Source organism: Cygnus atratus, chromosome 3 (assembly GCF_013377495.2).
Source record: "Cygnus atratus isolate AKBS03 ecotype Queensland, Australia chromosome 3, CAtr_DNAZoo_HiC_assembly, whole genome shotgun sequence".
NCBI lineage: Eukaryota > Metazoa > Chordata > Aves > Anseriformes > Anatidae > Cygnus > Cygnus atratus.
The window spans coordinates 112780675-112797873 of NC_066364.1; the positions used below are offsets into that span (position 1 = coordinate 112780675).

A 17199-nucleotide genomic window follows, 5' to 3' on the forward strand; every position below is an offset into this window, starting at 1 on the left:
AGCAGACATTCAAGTATATACAAACATTTTTTCTGGCAGAATTAGTCAATGTTTACCCGAAAAATTGTATTTAGTAAACAGCTGCTAATTGGAAAGAAAAAATTTCAAAAAGATACAGCAGAATTAAAATGTCCATAACAGAAAGTGGTCTTATTCAAAGCTCAAAGAAATTCTCACTACCAATTATTAAAATAAAATTGATTCCCATCTAAGTACCAAACTGCCTTGTACTACAGAGCTCTGATTCTTCTAGAATTACGCAGGCTATTTAATGTCAGTGTCCTATTAATGCCTTATACAAAAATTCCAATAATAATGCTTATGTATTTGAAATTTACAAAAATACCTTGTTTTGACCTTCCTCCTTTTCTTTTTTTTTTTGTTTTGCATTATTCACTCAATACTTTGGAGTTAATTAAATAATAATTACTAAAGGTTGCAATTGCAGCTAAGTATGCAAGAAAATTAGTAGAGTGCATAGATCTTTTTACCCTCAGGAGCCAGGAAAATAATAGTAGCAGCAGCAAAGGAAAAAGAAAAGGCTGCTGGCACAGCATTTTTGCTCACTCCACATGCAATCAAAGAAAACATTTACTGTAATTATGGCAAAAAAAGTTTAAGAAAAAGGAAACAAACAAAAAAGGAAATACTGTGTGCACCAACACAGCAACTACAAGAAGGCCCTAAGTCAGCAGCAATGATGAAGTTTCACTACAGGCAATAATCACCGTAAAAATTACGCTATCAATTCAAAAAGGTAAAATAAGCTGAAGTAGAAAGGCTAAACAAATCCTTGTGCAGACACGAAACACAGATTCTGTATTTGCATTGTTCAATATTTTACTTTGTCTTTAACCAGTTCAAAGCCACAACAGTTCCCAACAGCATGTTTGAAACAATTAAAGCAAAAAAGCTTTGAAAAGCTAATTAGAGATGGGATTTCAAGAGATGCATATAATCTATTCATAGCCTAACTTGCGTACCTCTCTACAGGCTATTACAGAAAGACTTGGACCATCCTACGCTTGGCCACTTGGCCACTCGTTGCCAGCCAGGAGGCAGGGAGCTCAGGTAGCTCCCTCACCCCTGAGTCGTTTCTGAAGCTGGAATGGAAACAACAACTTTCTGCATGAGGGGCACAGCTAGGTTTGCAAGGTGTTGCACATTTCTCCGAAGCCGTCTGTCCCTGAGTTGAGGGGCAGATAACACCTTTATCTGAATTAAGCCTTCGACTGAGTTAAAATCGTGGCTATCTGTTCAGAGGTGTTCTCTGCCAGGGTTAATACTGAGATGACACAGTGAAATCAGATAAGCAGTTGCTTATAATTCTCCATACTCATCCTGGACACTGCACCACTGATTTTCAAATCATCATTTTGAAATATTCTGTATTAGACAAAGATAATTACAGAATCATGTGTTGTTCCACCTTCAATGTATTTTCTGAAACCTTCTTACTGGAAAGGATATGCTTGTGGAGCTATAAGCATGTTGCGCACCAACTACGCCAAGATGCCAAGTCTTATTACTTACCTTAACTGAACTTTTGTTTTTAACGTACCCAAAATCTCTGCTCAACAGACTCCAGGATGTTAATGCAAGAATAATATTTTGTGACCTCAAGGGGAAAAAAGAATGCTGGAAATCTATCCTGTGCTTTTAATATCCTATTTAATTATTTTAGCTTAATTACTAAGTGCTTTTCCAAACCAAGGAGGATAAGTAAAACAGAATGCGTTGAAACCTCAAGTATATTTTTATAAGCACCACTACCACCACAATCTTTACCAACATTAGTGTTTCCTGAGACATTAACATTAAAAAAAAAATGCTTAGCACTAGCACTTTATGCGCAATCCTCAACAGAGGAAGAAGTCTTTCACCTCGGGAGCACTGGACAAGGACTCAAATCCAAGCAGTTATCCCTTGGCAGTGGATTAAGCATTTCCAGCCCTGAGCAATTTCTTGTCCCTCACCACTGGGCACCCTGCCTTGAGCTGTGTCTGTACAATTGCTTGTTCATCTACCCTCTCAACCAAATCATACGGATAAATCAACCTCTTTTTCACAAAATTGCATTTATTTTCACCCAGATCCAGCTCAGAGCACAGCCAAATAACAGAACCTGCAAAAATAAACCATCGCCTCTGATGGGGAAGCGGAAGCACAGATTTGCCACTTCTAAATCCACAGCGCATTAACATAGCCAATGCGTTAACAAACCACGTGCCAGGTCGGCTGCAATGGCCAACAGAAAGACAGTTGCAGCTCCGCAGCCATAAACCATCTCACGATGGGAGAAGCAAGCTCTTAATGCACACCCAGCTAAGGTACCAACGGCCTATCACGGTTTCCTGGAGCTGGCTCCCCACAGGTCCTCTCCGACCCTTAGTAATCGAAGCAGCCTCCAGAAGGATGAAAAGGTAATTGAAAAAAAATTGAATTTTTAACTGAGGCAAATCAATTCTATCATAACCAATTCTGACATATGACAAGGAAAATGGAAGACATCTGCCAAAAACAAACAAGTAGAAGTGCATGCTTCTCTTATAAAGATGACTTAACAGAAAATGATTGAATACTCTGGACAGGCATAGATGGAAACTGAGACATTAGCATTTGATATACTTCAGTGACCACACAGAAGAACGATTTTTGGAAAAAAAATCACTGTTGTATAAATAACTTTTCTTCTACCATACTTACAAAATACTTGGGCAAGATGACCTCTGATCAATGTATGCTTTTTCCATTAATACGATGAGAACTCAATAAATCACACTAGAAACATTCTATATTTCCAATAATATATGTGACACAACTTTGATAATTCTTCTAGCAGAAACCCAAGCAGTAAAACATCTTGCTAAATGTGAGCACTGCGTAACATAAAGAAAAAAAAATGGCAAAGATAGAGTAGATTATCAAATCTAAATGCGATACTTCAGCCTCTGCTAAAACATGCCTTCGCTGTATTAATTCAAAAAATCATGGAGAGGCCTGCACAAAACATTCATGTGAGCTATTTTGTTTCCTGAAAGAGCGCACTGACTAGCAATATAAGTGTACAGTGAAGTAAGCATTGTTAAGAGAATAACTTTATGGAAATTACAGATAATGCAACAACCTCAGGAGGGAAAAATGATGTCCAAAGATATATTGTTATTGTGTGGTAAGGAGGAAGAGATTTACATGATAATAATGGCATGCTGACAAATTACTTTTGTAGGAAAGTGAAGAATCTTTGATATATTGGTTTCAAATACTTCATCTGTATCATCAATTTGATATATAGGTGCTCATCTGCATTTTTCAAAACAGATTTAGAAAACGTTAAGCCACAACCCACTGTTCCTTTCCTGGAATTCCTTTGTGCAGCTGCCTGTAAAAACCCAGGCACTTCACTTATGCTCAAATCTGACTCGCATCATGTGACAGTGATAAGGAATTAGGCATTATCACTGTTTTCTACCACCAGTCAAAAACGTCATTTTACTCAGAAGATATCACTCAGCTTCATAATTTGCCTATTTTCTACAGGCTGTCTTCCTGTCCAGGTTTATGGAAACCATATATATACGTACTTGGGGTCATTTATATACCCAAGTGAGCTGTCATCTCACAACTACAGGAAAGATGTGGGAAAACCCCACAGACAAAACTATCTAGCTGACAAGAAATCCCGCCTCTGGTCTGCATGCCAAATAATTGACATTTCTAAGTACTGGCAAGAGTTGAAGGCAAGTCTTACAGGCAAGGCTGCTAACTGTCCTTCCTGACACTGTGCTTCTTGATAAAATTTGCATGCTTATAAACTGAGGATTTTTGATCGCACTCTGACTAGATGAGTTGTGACTGGGGCAGGAGGTGCTGCCAGCGAGGCAGCAGCAATCTGCGGAATGGTTCCTCTTCTTTTTCTGCACCCTAGCAGCCACCCCGAGATAAATGCTTGGGAGGAAACACACAACACTTCTGCTTTCAGATGCCTACAAAGACTTAAGCCAGTCGAGCTCTGCTTTTAAATGTGATCCAGTTACTCACTGCACTGCCATGTGTGGAGAGCCAGCAGAAATGGGGTTTCTGTATTTACCGCTTCATGCTGCCTTCACTGGAGAAGCACATGGAAGGGGGTTCTTAGTCTTGAAGGTGCACGTATAGGAAATATGTCACGAGGGCTGAAGAACGGCTCAAGGAGCTTGAGATTTAGCACTATACTTGAAGTAGTTCATGCTTGCATAAAGCTATTAAAAGTACTACCCCAACATTTTTTCATTAAAAAATAATATTAGCAATCACTTTGCATGCATCCATAAGCTTTAGGAGTCACCAGGGACAGCACTTTGTTCTCCCAACAATTCAGCAGAAGCTGTTAATGAAGAAAAACTCTTTCCAAAGCTACTGCAGTCAATGGTGTTGGTTGCACAAAGAAGTCGCCTGAAAATAATTGCTTAAAATACATGGACAAAATTAAGTTTCAAAATAAAATTCCTAGGCAAAATGAGAGTATTCTAAAAACAACGAGTTTTAAGAAAACATGGAAATCTTTGAAAACATCTTTCTACACTACTGCAGATTACAGGATGCTAAAAAGTTAAATATTTTCTTATTTAATTTCTTGTAAAACAACTGTATTTGTTCTCCAGAATTAAAGGGTTAAAGTTAGATAGTAAAAATAGCTAATTTACTAATGTACAATGTAGAATAAATCTATTTCTTAGGTAAAATCTCTTAAAATTGCAAATGAAGCAAAAGCACAGGAAACAGAGACTTAAGGGTATCATGGGATGCTGCTTTAAAAAAAAACTCAGCAAAACCAGCCTTGCGGTGCAGATGGTAATAAAAAAGGGTAAGGTAATCAAACACCACAGCAAAATAATACAATCCCCCCCCCCCGCCTCCGGGAATAATAAGCCCCAAACTTCTTTTGTGACCTTGCATCTGAGGCTGGGTGAATTCAAGTTACGGTGTAAACAACATATGCAGACTTATCATGTTATATTTCAAGAAACTATATACTCTTTTTCCATAGTAATTCCTGTTCTTGGTGCTTTTCCAGATCTTTTTTCTGGTTTTCACCAGGAAATTCAGGAGATTTACTTATTTAAGCAAGTTAACGGTGCATGATTTATCTATGAAGCCTTACTGTTCTTCCACGTGGTAAATGCCAGGAGTGAATCAAACCAGAAAAATGTTATTATAACAGATACGTTGCTCGGGTCACACAAGAGGAATCTGGTTTGCCCCAGCTGCAGCACACCTGTGTTATACATGTCCTCAGTACTTGTGGTCCTTTCAAAAAGCTCACTGCAAGAATGCACACTGAAACGACGACAGTGAAAAAACCCGCAAAACTGGTAAAGTGCCTCTAGGAAGTTCACTAGAATCAAGTACTGGGAAAGGCACAACTGCACCTCCGAGACTGGTGTCAAGGGGAAATAAATCGTGCACAGCACGAGACAACAGCTGCTAGTCTAATGAACAAAGGTGGGGATCTTAAAAAGATTACTACACAGATGCCAGTCGGCCGCCGCTGCTAGAAACGGCAGTTTATATTACAGAGATGGCCTCTGCCATGGGGAAGTTTAATGAACTGAAGATTTTTAATCAATGCACTGGTTTATAGGCCTCCAACATAATTAATTTTAAATACTTTGCATTTATACAGTACTTTCTAGCCACCATCTGAAGAAGTTGAAAAGCATGATCTGACTTTGCCTTAAAATTCTCCATTTTAAAAACAAAAACACAGATGAACTCTGTATTTTGAGATGGCTGCTTCACTGAATTAGATTCCTGTCTCACCGCAGACAATCAAAATTTGCAGTTTCTTAAATACTAGTTTTCAGAAATTCTTACTGCCTACACCTGAGTTGAACCAAGACAGAACCAAAAGTTCAAAACCCCAAAGTTTACGCTACTGGTTGGGTGTCAGTTCCCATTCTCTGTAAAGCGCCTGTCTTCGGTTAAGAATCTGCATTTCAGATTGCACAAAGGACCTGGCTGCAGCCAGAATTAAAACTCTGAGTCCAGCCAATACCAACCACTAAACCATGCTGCAGAGGGAATTTCATGTAATAATAGTAAGTAGTAAAAACATTATTCCAGTACAAACAGCAAGGAACAAGCCTACTTAAAGCAATGGCGTATCTTAGCTTTATTGTAAAGTCATCCCTGGGAAACTTGTATTTTAGAATATTGTTTAGATGAGATCCTTCAAATTTACCATTAAAAACCAGCAGGTTTTGCCTGCCATGGTGAAAAGTTTTTAAAACCAACTTGATGCTTTATGATAAAACTGTCCTTAATCTGGATATGGTTCACACTGAAGGATAGCCAAAGCAGCTGCACAACCCAACACAATCAATGTCCATGTCAAAATAAAACTCATTTACTCATGGGTCTGTTAAATGTTAAGTATGTGCTACAATTATTGCACACAATCAATCGTTCTTACTTTGAAAAACATGAAACAATAATAATAGTAAACTCACATTTTCTGGCAGATATCATTTCTTTGTTTTAGTCAAATATCTTGGGGATATCAGAAACTCAAAAATATATGAAAAACCGAGTAAAAGTTGTTGTGTCACATTAGCAATGACAATTGGTAAGTCCCTTCTGTAACCAACTAAGCAACAAATATTGCATGCGTTTTATCTCATACTTGGGACGTCATCTTTCTTAGTCTCCAAGAGCTCCACTTCAATTCTGTAGACAGAGTTATAATGTCAATAGGATTCACACTTTTGTCAGCCCACTCAAGCAGCATAAGGGCTCTGAGAAACATGGGTCTGATAAACCTGTCTGAATGTCACACTTTTGGCAGTAAAAAAAGAACTAGGAAAGGCTCCAATAGTGTTTTTCCAGTTTTTCCCAGTCCAAAATCCTGACATTAAGGCATGTGTGAAGGAACCATCCACCTCCTTTTAATTGTGTTGATGTTGAGACACCTGACACACCACAGTCTTCTGCAGATGGGACTGAAACAGCTAAGCCTGAAATGCTTCGCTGTGGCAAGCGGAAAAATTCCATGTTGTTGTTTATTCATAAGTGAAGTAAGAAGCTGAAGTCAGGTGAAATTTCTGGCTATTCTATGCTGTGAAACCAAATTCAGTTCATGTTCAGCTGAACTTGCTTCCAGAACTGACATCTCTTATCTTAAAAAGCTGCAAAGTTTGTTTTGTTTCATTTTGTTTTTCAAATGCAGTATCATCCTGAAGAAACGAGGCTGGTGACTCCAAAATCCTTTCCTCAGGCTCCTGGGCAGTCACAGTACCTCACTTCCAGCCGGATACCGCACAGGCAAACAGTCCGTGCTTCATTTTGTGGCTAGGATGCCTACTTATTTTATTTTGCCCTGGATTTCCATTCATGCTACCGTGCTATTATTACAAGACCTTCATTATTAAAAATTTAAAATGTGGACCTGCTTAAGAATAGGACTGTGTGGGAAAAAAATAAAATAAAAAAGATAGATATGTGTCCGCCTGAAGAGTCAGGAAATTGTGTGAGTAAATTAGTCGTTGCTCTGCCTATTTCAGAGATACAAATATAATTGTTAGTTAAGCTTTCACCTAACATCTAAGCTTCTGCTCTACCTTGAACTTACATGCAAATATTTAGGGAGATCACATCAGAACTCATTTATTTATCATTTACTTTCCCCTCCTTTCACAGCCCTTTGCAACTCAGGCTCTGCTTAACACTTTCCACACAGAAAGTCAATGCTACCTGCACCAAGATGCCAGCCTCCTCCAGCCTCTCAGTGGTGTCCTTTTTAAACAAGCACCTTTGTGCTTCCTCCCTCAAGCACAGGAGAAACTCACAGCAAATAATCACATTACTGCTTTTAAAAACTCACCGAAACTCTCTTTTGCCACGATGCCTATTAAGCTATTGATGACATTAGGCTACTACTGGGATATCAATCTCTGTCTAGCGCATAGAACTATGCGGTCTGTTTTTCCTCCTGCACTGTTCTGAAACATTAAGTTAAACTCTGAGGAACAGTAAAGAAACAAGTAGATAAAAAGATTTAAAAAAAAAAAAAACACTCCTGAAAGGGCAATGAAACTCAGATTTAAAAAAAATAAATAAAAATGTTACTAATGTTCCGATGCTGCATGAAAAGAAATCAAGATGCAGGAACAGACACACTGGTGAGACCCAGTGTCCACCAGTCTCAGCAATCCATCTCACATGATGGCCAAAGGCAAATGCTTAAAAATAGAGGTTAAGAAAAGAGTAAGAAATTACTAGTGCTTTCACAAAATATTCTTCTAACCCTTCCATATTGGCAGCTCAAAAACCTAGCAGGATGCCTCATCAATATCATCCCCAGCATGCTTTTTTTTTTTTGGTGAGCATTTTGTGATCATCTCAGATTTGTACACGCATTTGGAATTTTATCTTCCAATTCTGTAGTCCTCTGTGTAACGCAGACAGAACCATTAGCAAAGAAATAAATACTGCAGGTTGTTCTGAGGAAAAGCATGAAGCTAACCTAGAAAAAGAGAATGAAATCGGTAAAAAACCTAATTTTTTTCAGGAATTTTTCTGTTCGTTTGTTTTTTCCCCCCATTTATAAGACACATAGCCAAGCATTTTCCCTCTGTTGTTTGTTAACTTTTTTTTTTTTTTTTTAAACAACACATCTTTCCCTCTTCTGCAGTTTTCAGCATTTTAGGGCTCTGCGTGGAGAGACAGGACACTACAGCAGCATGCTCCATTACTTCTAAATGCTTCAAAAATACTAAGTGCATGGGAGATGAGTTATATTAAACCAGGGTAGGTGCTTGCATACTCATAGTACAGTTATTAAGCAGCAATTGCACAGTGATTATACAAATTTATTCACTATGATCAGCTAACAGTTGTCAGGCACGGGTCAAGGATTCAGAGAGAACAGGCTACCAAGTAATAATTGTATGATGATGGACTGAAAGGGAGCCTCGTAACTGCTGTGCATCCTCACAGCCCAACAAGCTGCTGGCGTGTCATTCCTAAGCGTTTTAGAGGTATACTGAAAACAAAATAATGTCTAAAGTTCCCCACTGCTGGAATGCGTGGGGGAGTGATCCAAGACCTTCTCATCATGTAGAATATGGAAGAACCAATGGCATTCTCATGTAACATCTTTTTAAATCTGGCTTCTAACTTAAATACGGCTTCTAACTAAACAAAATTAATGCAGACACTGGCATGGGAATTTCTCTTTAGGTACAGGGGCGCGCCAGGCACAAGCACAAGCAGAGAGCATACCACTGCTAGAACAGAAGAGTACATTCAAGCCTTAGGTAAAACCTAAGAGAGGACACAAAGCCTGAGCCAGACTGAGGTGAAACATAATGCAGGGTGAACAGCTCCACTTCCCTTAAGAATCTTGCAAGAGAAAGGCAAGCAGGTGTGCAGAGAAAACGCTTCTATGACTTAGGTCTTCAAATATCATGTTCTAAAAATTTTGCAATGAGCTTGTTTGTTTTCAAGAGTTGTCTCTTCCCTTCCCCTCTAACCCATACGGGTTCAGCTTGACTATTTAGCATCAGCAATCTCCATGCAGGTTTAGGTGATGCACAGACCACAAGAGACAAGATGAAGAAACTACTATATGAAAGTTAAGTTGCAGAAGTGACTACATCCAGTTCAGAAGGCAGTGGTTCTGTAGATGTTCTGCATGTCCCCGTTCCCATGGAAAAAAAGTCTCTTGGCTTCACAGGCTTCCCTTCATTAGTGAAGGAACAACATTTAGTTGTCCCAGCAGGCAGAGTCACTAAGAACAAGATGGGTTTTGCACAGGTTACACAGTCTACATGGAGAGCTTTGAAAATGAAGAAAGTCCTTGAGACAGTCTGAATTCAGTGAAAAAACACACGCACAGGGCAAGCATCGCAACAGTGTTAGTGACAAATACTGCCAGTTATGTTACTCTGCTTAACATCAGTCTAAGCCAAAGTCCATAGTTTTCTTTTACATAAGGACTATATTAATTAAAACTTAAGATGCCTCTGTCACATAGATTACTATGAAGTTAAATCCATTAGATCAGATTTTTATTTTTATATATAGATATATATTTTTGAAGTAAAGGAGTTGGCTTGAAGGTGAGCCACCGTGACATACAAAGGACTTCAGAAACAGGGATTGTGGGAACTCAGAGTTAGGGCAGCAGCTGGAGTATACAAAGGAGTAGGACTAAGTATCAACAAGGAGATATCCTCTTGCTTGCAGTAAGGCTTAGCAGCTATAGGAATACTATGAATTATTTACTAAGTAGTAGCTGGTTTTCTTATTTCCTGTACCATTTTCACTTGTGCTAGTATACTTTTATCATGAACCATTGAAAGGAGAAATCTTGGTTGAGATGCTTCTCAGTCCGCAATCACAGAGTCCTCTCAATTTGGAGTGCTGTCTGAAGCCAGATTAATTAACAGTATTAATTATACAAAAATTGCCTTGCAATAGGTAAATCCAATTGAACACACTGCAATGTATTCAACTGGAATAAATACAAGGGAAGAAAAAGGTAAACACTAGATTAACCAGAAAATGATGTGTGAACAAAGTTCTTTCAGACAGTGTTTTAACACGAGCATGGCAAATAGGAATAAAAAGTTTCAAATACTTCATCCTTTTGTTGAGAAGCTATGACAAATCATATGTGCAAAAGATCTAAGACAAATGCTTGCCAAAGGGTAACTTGGAAGATCTAGGACACAAACAGCATTCAGCAATGTTGAAATATCAAATATTTTCCAGCAACATGAAAAAACCGTCACATATACTAAGTACAATTTCCCCAGCAAAAACAGTATCATGTTCTGACACAGACTCATGCAACAAATAAAATGCAGAAGGAGAACTATTTGCTTTCACTAATGTGTCAGATTTCATCGCAGAATCTGACAAATGGATGAAAATGTTAGAGGCATCAGCATGACTTTGCCACATAATTATTGGTATGTGGAGTAAAGGGCATAAGCCCACATCCTCCAAACCTGCCTTCCTTTTCCAATCTTGGACAGACTGACTCTGACAGGCAAGTTCTGTTTCCAAGGTAAATGGAAAAGCATTATACTAAGCCAGGATCTTCAAATATATTCATATAATATATATAATGATCAAATTCAATTTCAGTGACTGCATAGCCACAGTTAAAAAGAAATGGAATAATAACCTGACTTTTTTTCTTTTAAATTTATCTAAGGTCAGAAGAAACAACAAGATAATGGAAATAGTGTTGGATAAAGAAATGCCTCCCACATTGCCCACTGTACTTGTTTTTTTGCAGTGCAATCACTTTGAACAAAAAACAATTAAAAAAAAATAAAGGACACAAAGCCTAATAATAGTAAGTGACCTTCAGAGTTAATCGAAGACTCAGAATCCAGAAGTTGCACAGGGAACCTCTCTGTGCTGTTCCCTGTCCAGCCCTCCACAGGGCCATACCCAGCAGCCTGTTTAATCAAGTCCCACACAAGCTTTTTTAACCTACAAGAAAGGTAAGCCTGTAATTAATGAACTTATTACTTATCTGGGTTAGCTGCAGCCTTCCTTATGTTCCAGGAGTTGTGGGAAGGGAAATTAAAGTACTAAGCACAGCTTAAAATTACAGTCTAATAGTTCTCGAGTAAGAAACAAGACATCCCACTCAGATGGCTCTATCTACCAGTTCAGTAATTCTGGCAATTCCCTCCCAAATAACTTTATGTTTGTCCTAAAACACTATTAAAAGAGAGATAAGGAACAGAAGAACTAAAGAGCTGGTTAATCTGTGCAGCATCGTTATGTATTATTTAGTTTAATATCTTCTTGTAGTAAATACAAAATCATTATGTGCCATTTTCTTCAAGAGAACATTGTAGTAAATTTGGTGTTGCAACAGAACCATTAAAGTATAATAGTGTACACAGAAATATTCTACTGATTAGCAAGCAAAAATATGTAATTATAGCCACAGTGTGGGACTCAGTTGGCTGGTGTTTTATTGCATACTGCTTTGTAAGACTACTTTGCTGCCAAAACTAATGAGGAAAATACTGAGTTGTTACTTCCAGTTGTACTAGAGGTTTTTGTCTTGATTTTATTGACATTTATAAAGTGATCATCACATGTAACAAACAAGCCACAGTGCCAGCACTGTGAGCTGCAGTCTACAGTAATTAACGAGTAAACACCATCAATTCCATAGCAATGTTCCATGGATAAGTAAAGTATTAACTGAATTTTAAGAGGTAATTCTGAACAACAATTTACCCACAGCGTCTCAAGTTCTCCACAGTTTGAGCAGTATTAACAAAGTAGCACAAGGGCACCGAGAAACCACTTTAAAAGGAAAAAGCAACTCAACATTAGCCCATTAAAGCTGCAATAAACATACTCAAATGCGTGTATGTCCAACATATAAAGTTTTGAGAAAACCACATATGATGATAAGTAGAAAGACTGAGCAACATACATCTTGTGATACGCGGCATTATACTTAAGTCTCCAGATTTTCCTTTCCAGCTTTCTTTTAAAGGGGGAAAACCTACATTTCTAGCATTTTACAGAAAAGATGGAAAGTCCTAGTTTATAAAGCTTGCAGAGAAATAAATATAGCAAAGAGTTCATCGGTTTCTGAAAAGTTATGTCAAATTTTAAGCCAGACTCATTAACATTATTGGTTTTCTTAGCCATATGTGGTTCATATCTAAAATGCAGCCTGACACCACTAGAAACAAGTGATCATTCTAATCTGCCAAAGAATAAAGTGAGAGGGCATGCAACGTGGGCTGTAGATACCAAAGCTCCAAAGACTGCATCAGTGATAGACCCTGGGCATAAATTCCACTTCAAAGCCAGCTTCCTCTCTGGAAATGTACACAGGACACAATCTTTACCCCTATTAAAAAATAATCTGAACAGTAAAGTCAATGGTGTCGAAGGCAAAATAAATTTCAACTTACTGTGTAATATTACTCCACCAACTGTCAGAAAGCATACTTTTTAAAATTGCTTTGTCTACTTACTTACATATTATTCAAACGCAAGCTTGCAAACTGAATGTCACGCACAGGATTGTGAAAAGAAACTAAGGTGAATTTGGCAAGGAAGTTTGGAGAAGCATTGCAAACTGCTACCTACACAAAAGGCATATTAAGCCCCATGTTCGTTTTTCTATCAAAATTTAGCACTTAGGCTACATCTTCATTATCAAATACAGAGGACCAACAAGAGCACATCTGTGGAATAAAACAACTGGAGCTGAGAACCTGTAGTATAAACACTGCCCATGTTTCATGGTTTTTATTGGTGGCAAGGAGGTTTTTGTGTTGTTTAGTCTGGGGAGCTTGGGGCTTCTTTGGGGGAACTAGGTCCAGCCCATGGGCTGAATGCCAGCTTTCCAGTAGAATGCTTGAGAGCCACATCTTCCAGTTTAGCTTTACCCAAACAAAACCTAGCTCATGTGCTCCGTGATACTTGATTATGCTAAATAACAGAGCAGTGAAGCCAGCAAGGGGATTTCCTTCAAAGGATACTCTAGGCTCCAACTCAAACACCGAAGTAAATGCAGCCTTTATTTTTCTTGGGATTTATTTGAATTTTTCAGGATTTTTAGCAATGCCTGAGTACCTGCAAATAACGGGCAAAAGCCCCAATTTTCACACTCACATAAAGCAAAAATTTGTTTTATAAGAGGGCAAAAGTTTTCTTACTGAGCCCAAACAACATGTATGAATCAAAGTTCAGAAGATCAAAGTAGCAATTCACATCAAACCCGAACTCTGCACCAAGCACACACACAAGCCAGCACGATAGGGTATTCATCCCTTAAGGTTTTAGTTGTAAACAGGCACTAATAAACAACTGAGCAATGGCAGAACAAAAACATTCAACAGTCACCCTAGGGTACAAGCATAAACAAGCCTTGTCTTAGAATGACTAATGCGTTCTGCTTGCAGTGGTGATGTTAAGGATGAAGCGTCTGGAAGCAACAAGACTGAGGGAATGATGGAGAAGCTCTTTGAAAGCATCGAGATGACTTACACAAAGTGATCTAATGCCATAGTTCCACAGTTACGTCTGATGGGAAGACGGTGAGAAAAGTAATCCCCCCTCCCTTCACAAGATCATACATAAAACGTTATACGCTAAGTACTTCTGAAATACACAGATCAAACTGAAGCAAAACATTTGACTGGTGAAACAATTCATGACAGTCTCCAGGAGAGTTACAGTTAATTTATAATCCTACACCATAAATATTTCATGCATTTCAGTATTACCAAAACTCACACTAAAGGGAAGCTCATCGTGGTCCTATGGAAAAATAGTACCTTACACAACAGTAAACGGACATCTTAGATTTACTATTTTTAATAGTATTCTTGTATTTTATTTTCAACATATATCCTTGTATAAAATCAGAGAATAACTTCAGCTGGATGGGACTCTGGAGGTCAGCACCCCTGCTCAACTTTTCTTTATAGAACAAAAGTGTGGTTGAAATAGATCTGCCTTCTGAAGTGAGAAAAATCTAAAGAAAAAAAGTTATTCTGCCATCTAAAATCTTTTTATTGTTATTATGTGTATATATATATATATATATATATATATTTTACTAATTATGTTTATGCTCCAGGGTGAAACAACACCCAACACCTACGTGTTATTGAAAATAAATGCTTTTCAATTACTAAGATGGAAGAACGAAAGCTAAACAATAATTGGCACAAAAGGCTCACTCAAAAACAGTCCCAAGATGACAGCTATTCAGTTTGGCCAAGCACCTATTTGTGGTGATAGCAAGAACCACAAAAAAGAGGTGTAGCTTAAATATTAAGGAGGATGAAAGGTCTAAGCTGACAGCAAATACAAACAGATCCGAATACTCCAGTCAGACCTCCATTTGCAGAGGCCAGACTACGAGTTGTTATCTGCAGAAAGAAGTATGCATAATATGGGCAGGCACTGTAGGGAGACGGATGAATGCAAAGATTCATAATGAAGGGTAATTTAAAGTCTCAAATCTCTCAGTACGTAACATAGCATGATTCAAAAAAGAAAGGGCTGACTCTTAACACAGATTTCAGTGGAGAAGCAGGGCTCAGATTCCTTTTCCTCAAGCCTCTTTTATTTTTCCTAACTCTGCTCTTCTTTTTCAGCCAGAATATGTTTTTTTTTTTTTTATAACTACCTCTTCTAATTAGAAGGAGAACTTCCTGATCTATTGACCTATTGCACAATATGATTTTAATTAGTTCACACTGGCATGCAATGCCTGGAGTTTAAGTATTGTTTTGCCTGAACTAATCTATTTGCCCATTGAAAGCATTCACATAAGCAACCAAACAAAAATGTTTTTAAAAATATTACTGTGTAAAATCCAGTGGGATATAGCTGCTTGCTGAACAGACTGCAGTAAAAAGGTGAGAGTGACTTTCACAGTCATCTGAAAGGCAGTTTTCTCCATTGAAATACATTGCCCACTTGATTTTTTGTTTAAAATTAATAGGAAATTTTATTTGTCAAGTACCAATATATTCTTCTGTCTCCATTAATGCCTTATGTGCATGTCAGCACAGATACAGATATTACAGGAATATTTGTTTTGAATAGATAACTCATTGAGCAATGTTTTACAGACCAGACATAACTTGAATGCAAGAGTTTTCATCGCATCAAAACAACTCCTCAAGGCTTTGCACAGCTTTTTTATTAGAGAATTTTATGTACTTTGCAAAGGAGATGAGCACCAAATAGGGAAATCAGGAAGGGAAACTGAGGGTAAAGTGACATGTGGCAATTTCAGTACCTTCCAGACTCTCCCCATGTCTCCACAAAGTCCCACAACTGTGGTCTCCCTTCACTTACTCTAAACTCAGTTCACCCGTGCCTCCAACCTGTTTCTTTTTTGTTTGCTGGCAAGGTAAATAAATGCCTATGTGCTATACTGAATCTGCAGTACTGGCCAGGCGCATGATGCCAACAAACTTTTATAGTGGCTGAGTATCCCCGGATTTCCTTACCTGAAGAGACGCATTAGCTTCTCTGTGGACATTGATTTTCAGAAATATGCGGAAAAAAAAAACTACTTGTTTTGAAATCTGCAACCCTCTGTCAAACACATCTGCAAATAGCCAGTGGATCAAACAACATGTTGGGAATTAATTAACAGTAGGAAACAGACAGCCGGCAGACGGCCCAAGGAAACCAGAACATGAGTGTTTCAAAATTTGCAGCCTGATCATATAGGATAGGGCATAAGCAATGAGCAAATGGATAATATCACATATTTCTTTTCCAGTTTGACAAGAAATCCCTGACAAAACTGTCTTTGGCTTCATGGAGCCCTGGTTTCACTATAACAATCTGCCCATCTGTGAATGAGTAAGTGAAGCATGTCTACCTGTGGTCACGACATTTATGAAATACTGCAAAGATCACGAATGTGATTGACAAGATGACTCAGTGAACATCGGGGTTTGAACTTCCACCCACCGCATTTATTGGTGGAATATTGACTGAGAAGTCATTCAGCCTTTTTTCCCCATGTTCAGCAGATTTGCTATCAAACAGAAGATGAGTTAGTGTTGCAAGCCTAACTACTTGAAAGCAACAAACAGCTCCATGAGACAACATTTGCAATTTGTTCAGATGCTATAGGGTTTGTCGTTAAGAAACTAATAACATCCTCTTGATATTCAAATAGGTACCCCAGGAAAGCACAGAATAAAAAATGAAAAGAAAAAAAGTTTGGATAGTCATCTTCAATCTTTGCCTTCTATTATTCATAAACCTGTGGGTTTTAAAGGAGAATGTAATTATTTGGGGTTCTCAGAGAAACCTGGCCTAATTAAGTTTTAATTCCCAGAAATCAAGAGGTAAACTTCTTCCCTGCAAACACGGTGCCACATTTCAGCAGCATTTCTCACAAAAGACAATGGTCTTTGGTAGCTCTGTAATGGATTTTGGCCCAAGTCTGGCCCCTTGTTCGTACTTGTGATCCTGGAGACCAAGCAACCTGCTTGTCTACCAGAAAGGCTTCACCTTCATCACAGCAACCTCTGGAATCCTCTGAAGAATTAAAAATCGCTGCAGAATAGCTCTAAAAATGCCCCTTTCTTCCTCTAAAAACCTGTGTCTACTTACTGGACTCAGGATATGCTTAAACTTAAAGTGACGTAGAAGTACCTTAACATTAAAATTGTATTACCTAGA

General features: G+C 38.2%; 1 protein-coding gene across 2 annotated transcripts in view; it reads right to left on the reverse strand.

Moving 5' to 3' along the window:
* Window positions 1–17199, reverse strand: part of MACROD2 (mono-ADP ribosylhydrolase 2) — an 861356-nt gene that overhangs the window by 602257 nt on the left and 241900 nt on the right. The gene's annotated exons all lie outside the window — the stretch shown is intronic.